This window comes from Terrapene carolina, unplaced genomic scaffold, assembly GCF_002925995.2.
Source record: "Terrapene carolina triunguis isolate 2854851 unplaced genomic scaffold, T_m_triunguis-2.0 Scaffold33356, whole genome shotgun sequence".
Classification (NCBI taxonomy): Eukaryota; Metazoa; Chordata; order Testudines; family Emydidae; genus Terrapene; species Terrapene triunguis.
This window is the reverse complement of record NW_020697707.1, coordinates 761,883-775,024: the sequence shown is the minus strand read 5'-3', so window position 1 is coordinate 775,024 and position 13,142 is coordinate 761,883.

Genomic DNA, 13,142 nt, shown 5'->3' with positions numbered 1-13,142 from the left:
AGCCAAGCTGGTCGCCTGCCATATTTACTGTTCTTTCTACACATCGGGATGGTTTTTTCCTGCAACCTCAATAAGGATTCTTTAAAATTCAGCCAGCTCTCCTAGACTTTATTCTCCCAGGGCATCCTGCCCATCAGTTCCCTGAAGGAGTCAGTCTGCTGTTCTGAAGTCCAGGGTCCGTATTCTGCTGCTCTCCTTTCTTCCTTGTGTCAGGATCCTGAACTCGACCATCTCATAGTCACTGCCTCCCAGGTTCCCATCCACTTTTGCTTCCCCCACTAATTCTTCCCGGTTTGTGAGCAGCAGGTCTAGAAGAGTTACTTCAACTCTCAGTGCTTCTGTTTTCCCCTCATGCCCTTTGTCTTCTCTGAGTTTTGTAAGCACTCGGAGGGAGGGACATATAGATGTACAGAGCCTTGCACAACTGGGCCCCTACGTCAGTTAGGCCTCTAGTCAATACTATAATAGAAATAACAGTAACTCTGCAAAATACCAGACTTACGTTATCGAATACCTGCGCTTCTTTATATATCAGTGGATTTATATGTGTCTCTGCATTTACATACAGTGCATTTAGAACATGGACAATAAGTTCTCAAGCTTCTATTGAATAATAATAAAATTATAAACTAAAATAATACCAATCAATAGCTCATACGCTTCATGTAAAGAATGAAAGAAACACTCAAGCAGGAATCAAACCAGGCTAGTTTTTCAGGTGGCGTACATCAGCATCAGAGCTGTGCAGCTTGCAACCAGCTGAGTACCATATACATTTTCTGCCTGTGTTTTTTCCTGTATCACAGACTGTTGTCAAAAAAGCTGCAGGGGTGCAACACCTTAGCACAGCCAGTGTGATAGATGATTGGCACTGAAGTGACTGTGCATTCAGACAAAGGTGAATTTGTGCATCCAGTCTATTCTTGCAGCAGCCTCACTATGGAGGAGTGGGGGAACCCACAGGTCATACAATTGCTCTCATGCAGTAGGGAGCCTTGCAAGAGCTATCTCACACACACACTCAGCGGGGATGACATTTTGGGGGGGGGATTCCTTTTCCTCTAGCAAAGCTGTAAAAGCTTTCCTTTCCTCTCCAAATGCCGGTTGGAACGCTGGGAATGTGCAGGCACAGGCCTACCAGCTGAAGTGTGGCAGGACCCCTCATGGCAGGAGCCAGGAAATCCCACTCCAAAGTCTCCCCTCTCCTCCTCCCACTGACAACAGTGCCAGCTCCTCAGCTATAGAGGTTCATTTTTCTATAGCATTTTCTTTCAGGAGAGGCAGTGCAGTCTACAGGAGTGCACACATGCTTCAGAGTCCTAATAATCTTAAGTTCTGATCCTGCCTCTGACGCTGTCTTGGAGGAGCCCTTTCAACACACTGCCTGAGGTTTCCCCATCTGTGAAATGGGAATATTCTGCCTCATTCATCTATTATACCATAACAGCTGTGATTCAACTATAGCATTAGGATACAAGCCATTTTTATCTTAACAAGATTGCTGTGTGCTAGTGCCCATTACTGTAGGATGGACTCTCTGCCCTACATCCAGACCCAGTCAGTGTGAATCAGTTTATAAACTCCACTTATGACCCATGTTTAAAAAAAAAAAAAAAAAAAAAAAAGCCTTTGGATTATGTTCGCTACTTCTGCTCTTTCTGCTCGCCCCAAAATATCTGCACTCAGCGAGTATCTGCACATCATCCAGAGCAGACTGTAGAGCATTTCTGTCTTTCTGACCTCAGTATGAGCTGGTATAGGAGATTAATAACAAGTTATTTCTTTCATGACAAGGGATCTTTTGGTTACATGTGTCCAGTTCTCAATGACACACTGCTGACACACAGGGGCTGGAAAACACATGGATTTGGCCAGCTAAGAATTGCCCCAGCATTACTGAGCTCTCAGCTGTCACACAGCTGACACCCTGATTCTCTGCAACAACCCCGTTGGGGTTTGGGGGTTCTACACAATGGATACATAAAACAGTGTTTGTACAACACCTGGCACAACAGGGTCCTGTCCATAACAGGATAATGGTGTTTGAGTGGTTTTTCACTGACTCTTGGTTTCTTCAGCTAGCACAAGGTTCTCCATTATGGCTGAAATTTTCAAAGAGGAGTAAGGGAGCCAGGTGACTGACTCCCACTCAATTTCAAAGGGAATCCCTTTAGCCCTTTCAAAAATCCCCATTTAAAATGCCAACATTTACCCACAGCTGCCACAGAGTGGTAGCCGAGACACTGCAGTACTTCTCTGTTCTCACAATGGCGCTCTGTGATGTCTGTGGGCACACGCTGATTTTAATAGTGATCGCTCTGCACAGGAACGTAGGAGAAACACTTCAGTGTATGCACATACATTATGGTCTAAATTCTACAATCCCTCACCTACACTGCATATTACTTACGTGTTCCCACTGCCATCCCTGGAACTGCTTATTATGAAAAAGCATTCCACCGTCAGGCCCCAGATAACTGAGCGTTCCTAAATTTGTGCAGAACCGAATTTAGAGCCTGATGCTGTAATCCTGGCATGAGACGCCCCCACAACTCCCACTGCCTTCCATGGGAGTTTGAGGAATAAAAGGTGTCCGGGCCCTAGGCCCTTGCCAACAATTTCCAAAAGGTGGGGGTTGGGGGGGTGGGGAGAGGTAAAGTGGAGACAAAGCAAACACTGCATTTGAACCAAGGAAGACATTAAGAAAAATTGAACATCTGAGTCCCAAATGTGCAATATTTAATTTTTTCTCAGCTAGCCCATTGCTGGTAGAAGGAAGAATCAAAGCTTTATACATAATGTATGACTTTCAGAAGGGCAAAAAGAATCAGTTACTGAATTCCTTAGTACAGAAAGCAGAGCCAATGAAACAGCCCATAGCATGGGGCCAATCTACCACGCATGTAATATATTGCTGCCTCATGCAGGAACTGACAATTGTTTCCTTTGCATCAAGCAAAATAGAGGCTTTGGGTGAAGTCACTAAAGTTAATGACAAAATGCCCGTTGCCTTCAATGGGACCAGCATTTCACCCTTCATTGCACTAACTAGAGTAAAAGCTGCAGAACGATCAGTGACATGGCTTTATTTATGGAGTGTTACTGGATGTTTACTGAATATCAGTCTATTTAAAATACCACCCCTCTAACTTTACTGGTATGCCATTCTGTTATTTCTGTTTAACACTCTTGCCAAGTACCTTTCTGATACCAAAATGGAGTAATAAGCCTTGCTGTCTCTATACGACCATTGTAGAAATATGAAGTTCATATCCACGTGTTTCAAGTTTCAGCAGGGCAGATTCAGCATTTCATCATTCCAGAGGAGACAAATAGCTTCCCATGCAGGTTACTAAGTGTGGATCATTCAGATGAGACATTGCAAATCAAGGTCTGGTGTTCGCTCTAGGGACAGTAAATATCCTGTGGCCTTTCTTGTGAGAGTAGGTTTTTTCCCACAAAACTCCTACAAGCACATGCGCACACACAAACACAGCTGTGCAGTATCCTGTGTGCCACTTCATGACTGACCTCCATTCCAGAGGACACTACTTTAGTGTTGCTGGATTAGGTAATTTTTTATTTATTAAACATATTTCTAAGATGCCCATTGCTACAGTACCTGGGCACCCTTCATACTACACGTAACTGAGGAAGAACATTTCCCCCAGCTAGGGAAGAGAGCTTTTCATCACTTCATCTAAACTGCTTTCTGACAGGACACACTAAATCTGATTTATTTCAACTCAATGAGACTTTGCAGGCCTGACAACCTAGACAAATGTTACAAAAAGGTCCTAACAGATCTGTCAGTAGTTAATTCCACAGTGGATGGATCACTTGATAATTACTTGTTCTGTTGATTCCCTCTGGGGCACCTGGCATTGGCCACTGTCAGAAGACAGGATACTGCGCTGGATGGACCTTTGGTCTGACCCAGTGTGGCTGTTCTTATGTTCATATGTATGTTCGCAGCCAAGTGCCCTCTGCTGAAGAGCACGCTGATTCCAGATGTCCAGAGTTCAACCTGCATTAAAAAGCCAAAGTGTCTTCCTTAATTTCAAATGCTGCGACTTTACAGAAGACCTTTGAATTGCCCCTAGAAATGAACTTGGCAACAGCCTCAGAATCGTGTGCTGTTGTTAGCCAGCCCTCCTTAGAAAGTGCCCTGCAGCATTCTACATTAGCTGCAGCTTCTGGGGAGCCCTAAATCAAGCCAGTTGAGCATATCACATTGCTCTAAGCTGAAGGTGTGAAGGCATGGACAACCGTCGCTAGATCCGCAGCTAGGAGGAAAGAATGCAATACCCTGGCCAGCTGTGCGTGAAAAACATCTTTCTGGTCTCTCCTGCTCTCTAGGAACCGGGCTGAGGACAGTAAGACTGAGAAAATGCCACATCTTAACACAGCTGAGGGCAAGGTAACAAGCCCTGATGCTTCAGCAAAATATTTCTCCTTGCCAACTGACATCACTTCTGTCTGATGCTGATGGAACCTAATTCTGCTACTGGCATTTTTATCTAGGTTCCTACGTTGGCTACAAAGTGGGTAACAGGCCAACAGTTTTGTCTGGGCTTGGTAAGTAGATCAAAGAGCTGGGTGTCACCAGTTTAGCTTTGTGATTGGCTTGTTACATGTGCCCTTTAAACCTTTGCCTTTTAGCTGCTGGGAGGGTGTTTTGTTCCCTTTGCAAACTGATACTTGTTTAGGGGAAAATCCTTGTTTTGCTCTGTTTAACTCTGAGAGAAGGTCTAAATGAACACTCTGGCAGCTAACTCTATCTCTCCCACGCCAGGATACGGCATTTCTGCTGAGAATGTTTACTCTGTAATTCAAGGTGGTAGGTCAACAGAAGAGGGGTGAAATGATTTGATGGGCTTTGGGAGCCTTGCTAACTTTGTTCTGAGAATAGAGAAGAAAGCCAGAGTCTCTTCCCCCTCTTCCAGGAACTTTGTGCTGCTTCGGCAGTGGAACTCAGTCCTCATTGTCTAGCTGAGAATTCCCCCTTGCAGGGAAGCTCTGGGATGTGGCATAAAGTGGCATGGCTGCTTCCTATGTCAATTGCCCCCAACACCACTGGAGTAGGAAGCGGTACATTGTGGGGGACGGGTGTTATAAGTGGGAAGGAGTAGGGCAAAGTGCATCAAAATGTCACCAATTCTAAGCTCCTGCGTGGTTCCTGCTGGCGTGAGTTAGACAAGCCTAGGGGAGCTAGCTTACAATAATGGGACCAGGCTGACACAAATGCACCATGAGAATCAGGGAAGTGTAACTTGCAGTCCAGTGTTGAGAGGAACTCAGTATCTGAGCGGAGGATCTCTACAATACAATCCATGCAACATCAGCTCTTCCTTTTCTCATTTTCAGTTTTAAAATAAACAATCTCTGATTAAACCCATTCTATCTGCTTCTGTAGCAGACCCATGTAGAATTTATATCACTGACTGTTTTGTGCACCTGACTGTGGGCCCAATCGAAAGCCTAGGAAGTCAATGGGAGTCTTTCCCTTGAGTGCAGTACACCCCGGATCAGGCCTTATGTGTAATTTTGCATTCTCTTTCCTGCAGCTAAGTGATAATCAAAGTATTTTTTTAAATCTTGAATTTTAATTGGTTTAACAAATCACTTCCATTTCCAACATTCTACAGTGCGTCATGGTCTTCCTGAGTTTTGATTAGCTGAAGGCATGCAGAACCTTTAACACTTAAGCAAAAATACTACAACTTCCTTTAAAACATGTCAAATAAAGAAAATCAACATGAATGTTTTCATTAACATTTGGGGGGGAAGAAGTATTGTGGAATAAGTTCTATGTCCCTCTCTGTGAGCTTTGGCTAGATCACAGGATTCCACTGTGTATTTTCCTTGTATATCTTCTGCTATATCTTGCATTAACACCATCCTTGGCTCATTAGCGCTAACCTTTGATTTAACGAGCAGGCAGTTCTGTTTACCTGAGGACAGAAACTTGTCTAAGCCCTTTAAATGACATCAGCTGAGTGAAGTCCATTTTTATGCCCAAAGTCAAGCTGCCTGAATCCCCTGTTTTACAGGGTTTATCTTCCCCTCTCTAATCAATGTGAACCAGACACCACTTGCAAACCCAGGCTGCCTGGACTAAGACAAACCCTTAATATTCCCAGCTGGGAAAACATCATCACAGTTTTCAAACTTGGGTTCATAAAATTAGACACCTGAAGCCATATTCATGTACCTAAAGAGTCTGCCTGATTTTTCGGGAGCAACACTGAATAAGACAGGGTCCTGCAAAAAAAAAAAAAAAAATAGTATGTGATCGTGTAGTTAAAGTCTAATGCAAATGCACAAGGCAGCTGAATTAGGGTTGCATAGGTCTGTAGTTCTCAAAGGGGTACGGATACCCCTGGGGGTATGCAGAGGTCTTCCAGGGGGTACATCAACTCATCTAGATATTTGCCTAGTTTTACAACAGGCTAAATAAAAAGCACTAGCAAAGTCAGTACAAACTAAAATTTCATACAGAAAATGACTCGTTTATACTGCTCCATATACTATACACTGAAATGTAGGTACACCATTTATATTCCAGTTGATTTATTTTATAATTATATGGTAAAAATGAGAAAGAAGCCATTTGTCAGTAATAGTGTGCTGTGACACTTTTGTACTTTTATGTCTGATTTTGTAAGCAAGTAGTTTTTAAGTGAGATGAAAATTGGGGGGTACACCAGACAAATCAGACTCCTGCAAGGGGCACAGTCGTCTGGAAAGGTTGAGAGTCACTGGCATAGGAAATGGCAGTATTAAGGTTTCCTAACTTCTGAGTGCTTGACTTTGCAACCTTCATGTTCCTTTAACATTTGGGTTTGTGTCTGTGTGTTATTAATATAGGTTGCTAAAATGTAATCAAAACTAGTTCATCAGTCAGAAACAGAGCTTAGATACAATGCTGGAAAATGCTATACATCGATCGCTTGATAGACAGGAATGTGAACTTCACCATGGTCTCCATTACATCAGTTACTCCAAATCCTGGGATCCTTCTTGGATACTATTTGCTTAATTATTACATTATAAAATGTATCACAGGCAAGTCAGTAATTCAAAAATCAAATTAATCATCTCCAAATCATGCTAATGGTATTATATGAATAACACAGGTTGGGTTAGTAAGCAGCCAATCAAGAAACACTCCTCCCAGAGCCTGGAAAGTATTTTTTATGCAACATGTACTTATATTTGTCAGTGGAGTTATTTCAGCACCAGGCTCCACACGCTGATTCACTAAGGTCTATATGTTCTCATCGGTCAGTCTGAAGACTCTGTCATACTGTATCTTTCAAATAGCTGGCTGTTGACTGGAATGGCTGTATTTACCATTTCAGCATATGACTACTGAGAGCGCCTCAAGTGCAGAATTAAAATGACAGGCACAATTTTATCATCAACATGCTAAGAGCTAGAATTCCCCTCCGTGCACCAGCACAAGACTCTGCTTAGGTCTTACCATAAAACTATCTCATCTCCCATGAGGACCATGCTTAATGGGCCTGCTGCCAGAATTGGAAGGAAGGCAAGATCCAGATAATTAGCAGCACCTGTCATGGATGGCAGGACACTCATCTGTGAGAGCCTAAGACACCCTTCATGTTAGTCGATAAACAGACTAATGTGCCACCCTAGAAGCTCTGCTCATAGATTTTTGAGGCCAGAAGAGACAGCTAGCATCATCTAGTCTGATCTCCTTTATAATGTGGGCTATTGCACTCAGCAATTCCAGCAGTGGAAGGAATTATTCTTCTCTCCTGAGTGAGTGCTACTGGGCCCGGTAATTTGTGGTTGAATGAAAGCATATCTTTTAGAAAGACATCTCATCTCAATTTAGAACTGCATTTTCTAAACTGACTTTGGGTGCCCAACTTGAGACCACATAAAGGGGCCTGATTCTCAGAGAGTGGGTGGCGGTACTCAGCACTTTCAGGAAATCAGGCCCTGATAAGGTATATCAAGATGGCACCTAAAAAGTGCTCCAAATAATAAATTTACCATGTTCCTTGACTAGCTGTTCTAATGATTAGTGATCTTGAGGGTTGGAAAGTTGCATTTTATTTCCAATTTGAACATTCAATTTGAACTTCCAGCCATTCGCTCTTGTCATGCCTTTGTTCCACGCCCTTTTATTACTGAAAATGATTTACATCAGGAAATCAGCATAACGAAACCAAGGTTAGAGAGATTATTCTTCATGCCAAAAGAATTGATCAGACATGTCATTTCAAAGTTCTCAGCAGTAGCTTATCCATTGGATCCTTTTTGCTTTGTATCTCTGGTTGGTTCTAACCAGGGGAGGAAGGATATATAGTAAAGTAGAGGACTGGCAGCTTAGAGCCCTGGTTTCTTTTCCTGGTGTTGACAAAAACTTCCTGTGTGACCTTGCACCAGACACTTAAGCACAAATATTAAAAAGTGGACTCCAATTTTAAGTGTCATATTTTGGGTGCCCCTTTAAATTTGCGCTTTAACCTCCAAGCCCCTGGGGATGATAATATTTGCTTATTTCACTTTCTTTGGAAAGTGCTTTGAGTTCCTCAGATGGGGCCTGATCCAAAGCTTGCTGAAGTCAATGGAAAGATTCCCACTGCCTTCAATCAGCCCTGGAGCTGACCTGTGTAAGGTACCTCTAGAGAGAAAATCTGTGTTCAGTTCCCAGCGCTGCCACAGATGCCTTGTGTGACCTCAAGCAAATCATTTACTCCCTCTGCATTTCAGTCCCCGGTAATAATTCTTTCTCCCACCCTTCACCTGTCTTGTCTCTTCAGAGTATAAGTATTCTAGGGCAGGGACTGCCTCTCACTACCTGCATGTACAGCACCTAGTACACGGAGGCCTTGATCTCTTTTGGCGACTCTAGGCACTACTGCAACAGAGAGAAATAACTGTAATTTAAAGGTTTGTGGAGCCCCCTTTAGATTATTCACCAACCCCTGTCTCTTCCTCCATCATATCCTCATCTGACAGAAAAAGGCTTTCCTATTTGGTCTTAGGCTGGAGTTTTGGACTGTATTTAAAGGAAGTGCAACCGGTGGAGACATTTCATTGCAAATGAGCAAAGAGAATCATAGAATCATAGAATATCAGGGTTGGAACGGACCTCAGGAGGTCATCTAGTCCAACCCCCTGCTCAAAGCAGGACCAATCCCCAGCTAAATAATCCCAGCCAAGGCTTCGTCAAGCCTGACCTTAAAAACCTCTAAGGAAGGAGATTCCACCACCTTCCTAGGTAACCCATTCCAGTGCTTCACCACCCTCCTAGTGAAAAAGCTTTTCCTAATATCCAACCTAAACCTCCCCCACTGCAACTTGAGACCATTACTCCTTGTTCTGTCATCCGGTACCACTGAGAACAGTCTAAATCCATCCTCTTTGGAACCCCCTTTCAGGTAGTTGAAAGCAGCTATCAAATCCCCCCTCATTCTTCTCTTCTGGAGACTAAACAATCCCAGTTCCCTCAGCTTCTCCTCATAACTCATGTGCTCCAGCCCCCTAATCATTTTTGTTGCCCTCCGCTGGACTCTTTCCAATTTTTCCACATCCTTCTTGTAGTGTGGGGCCCAAAACTGGACACAGTACTCAAGATGAGGCCTCACCAATGCTGAATAGAGGGGAATGATCACGTCCCTCGATCTGCTGGCAATGCCCCTATGTGACGGGGCAGCCCTGCCCCATACTAGCCCCAGCGACGTCAGATCAGTAGCTCTGACAGAGGAAGTCCCGCCCCGTTCGTACTGGGCATGCTCCAGATGCTCACTGAGTATAAAAGGAGGGAACTCAGCTCAGTCAGGGCTGGCGGCCGCAGGGGAAGGACCTAACTGGGGAGCTCCTGCAGAGGACCAGCCGCCGCTCTTGAAGCCACCAGGAACAGAGGCTTCTACAGGCCGGCACGAACCCCTACTGTGGGAGGAACCAGAGGAGGCGACGGATCCGGAGAATCACGGAGAACCCTGGGATCCGTGGGAGACCCCAACTCCCCAGCCGGTAGGGAGCGACCCGGGGGAGGTGACGGACTGGTACCTTGACCCCGGTAAGCCTCAGCGTGTTTCGGTAGGACCCCCTCGCTGAGCCAGTAGTAAGGTCCTACGGCCCTGCAACCCGGGGCGCTTATATGGACTTTGGCCCTTAGGCCGCGCTGCCCTGCAACCAGGGGTGCTTGTAGGGACTCTGGCCCTTAGGCTGTGCTGCCCTGTAAGGAGGGGTGTAAACCCTCACACCCTACTTATACAGCCCAAAATGCTGTTAGCCTTCTTGGCAACAAGGGCACACTGTTGACTCATATCCAGCTTCTCGTCCACTGTAACCCCTAGGTACTTTTCTGCAGAACTGCTGCCTAGCCATTCGGTCCCTAGTCTGTAGCAGTGCATGGGATTCTTCCGTCCTAAATGCAGGATTCTGCACTTGTCCTTGTTGAACCTCATGAGGTTTCTTTTGGCCCAATCCTCTAATTTGTCTAGGCCCCTCTGTATCCTATCCCTACCCTCCAGCGTATCTACCACTCCTCCCAGTTTAGTGTCATCTGCATACTTGCTGAAGGTGCAATCCACGCCATCCTCCAGATCATTAATGAAGATATTGAATAAAACTGGCCCCAGGACCGACCCTTGGGGCACTCCGCTTGGTACCGGCTGCCAACTAGACATGGAGCTATTGATCACTACCCATGGAGCCCGACGATCTAGCCAGCTTTCTATCCACCTTATAGTCCATTCATCTAGCCCATACTTCTTTAACTTGCTGGCAAGAATACTGTGGGAGACCGTATCAAAAGCTTTGCTAAAGTCAAGGAATAACACACCCACTGCTTTCCCCTCATCCACAGAGCCAGTTTTCTCCTCGTAGAAGGCAATTAGGTTAGTCAGGCATTGAGTACATTAGCTTTTTCCACATCCTCTGTCACTAGGTTGCCTCCCTCATTTAGTAAGGGGTCCACACTTTCCTTGACCGTCTTCTTGTTGCTAACATACCTGAAGAAACGCTTCTTGTTACTCTTAACATCTCTTGCTAGCTGCAACTCCAAGTGTGATTTGGCCTTCCTGATTTCACTCCTGCATGCCTGAGCAATATTTTTATACTCCTCCCTGATCATTTGTCCAATCTTCCACTTCTTGTCAGTTTCTTTTTTGTGTTTGAGATCAGCAAGGATTTCACTGTTAAGCCAAGCTGGTCACCTGCCACATTTTATTATTTTTTCTACACATCGGGATGGTTTTTTCCTGCAACCTCAATAAGGATTCTTTAAAATTCAGCCAGCTCTCCTGGACTCCTTTCCCCCTCATGTTATTCTCCCAGGGGATCCTGCCCATCAGTTCCCTGAGGGAGTCAAAGTCTGATTTGATGTTTGGTGCTGATTCACAACTGCATCGATTTAGCGGCAGGTTGACCTCCACACCGTTTGCTGAAAGACTCATGCCAGGCGTGCTGATTGCTGGTGCCAGAGGGCAGGTAACTTTGTGACAGGGAAGAAGGCTATGGGGGAGAGCACTGAATTCCCAGAATACCCTTCAATTTTTCTTCTTGTTACACAGAGCGGTTTATATAAAGTGGAAGCAGATTAATGGTGTTCTCTAGCTAGTGTGATGACTGCCAAGAATGAAAACCAAGGTTTAGAAACAGCCAGTGTTAGAACCTGCAGGGCTGAAAGCTGGGTTCAGGGGGGTTCTGGGCCACTGACACTTCCGCATCATGACGGGAGGCTTAGGCTGGGCTCCCATGGGAGGACCTTGTGAGGCTGGGATTGGCAGGAAGTCCTTCCCAGCAGGATCAGAGTGGCAGCCCCTCACAGCCACCTGATTGGCTGATACCAGTATATAAACCAGGAAGCCATGAAGGGGAGCTGTCTGATCAAGAACACAGACAGCCTGTCTGTCTCTGCTTGTGATAGACTCTAGACTCTGGCTTCCGACCCTGGTTTGTCCTCAGTTTTGCTATTCAATTGCTGTCTGTAATGTGGTGCCTGTCCCCAATCTCCTGGTAACCTGACTCTGCCTGCCTCCTGACGCCTGACTCTCAATTCGCCCTAAGGCACTTTTCAGACTCTGACCCCAGTACCTGACTCAGCCTGACTCCTGCTATGACCACTGGATCTGACTGCCCTTGTCCCTGTCATGACCGTTTGCTCAGACTATCTGCATCCCCCTCAATCCCTCCAACTCCTCCACAGATGATAGAAGGGGTGGGCTGCCCTCCAAGCAGCAGCTCCCTGAGGTCACCTGTCTGCAGGCGGGGAACCATGCTACACAGGGTGGCACAGGCCCTGCACAAACAAATAGACCAGTTGCAGGCTCAGATGGCCAATGCCCAGGTTTCCTGAACCAATGCCGGCTGCTCTTCCTGCTCCACCCCCTAGTGTACCCCACAGACCAGACTGAGGTGGGGCTAGTACTCAGCCTGCTCTCCAGCGATGCGTTCAATTGGGTCTCCCCCACTGTTGGAGCAGAGCAGCCCTGTGCTCTCCAACTGGGATGCCTTCAAGACAATCTTCAATGACCCACACTGCATCCACCCCGGCAGAGGCTGCCTTCTGGAAGCTTTGCCAGGGGCAAGAGCCAGCCACCTCCTATGCCGCACATTTCCAATGGCTCGTGGCTGTTGTTGAATGTAATGAAGCAGCCCAACTTTACCCATTCCAGTGCGGGCTCAATGTTTAGCTAAAAGACGAACTAACCTGTGTCAAAAACCCCACCCATCTAGCCACACTTACTGACCTTGCCCTGTGCACTGACTCTTGTCTTCATGAACGGAAGGAGGAAAGGAAAGTTGGCTCAACATCCCCATGCCCACCCTCCACATTGAGACCTGTACAACTGAGTCCTGAACCCATGCAGGTCAACCTCGGTCACTGACGTCCGAACCCGGAGGAGAGAACATGACCACGACAGCTGAACCTAGGCCTTTACTGCAAGGGACCAGGACATGCCTCCGGCCCAGCTCAGAAGAACTCGGGAAACAGATCAGACCAGCCCCAGTAGGGGGGTACAGCCCAGACTCCTAGGAAATACACTGCTGCATACACGAAGAACCAGATAATGACACTGATGGACTGTCCTACAGGAGCTATTTTCTGCAAGGTCCATACCTCTTACTTGGTCACCAGATGGCAAGCAAAGTAT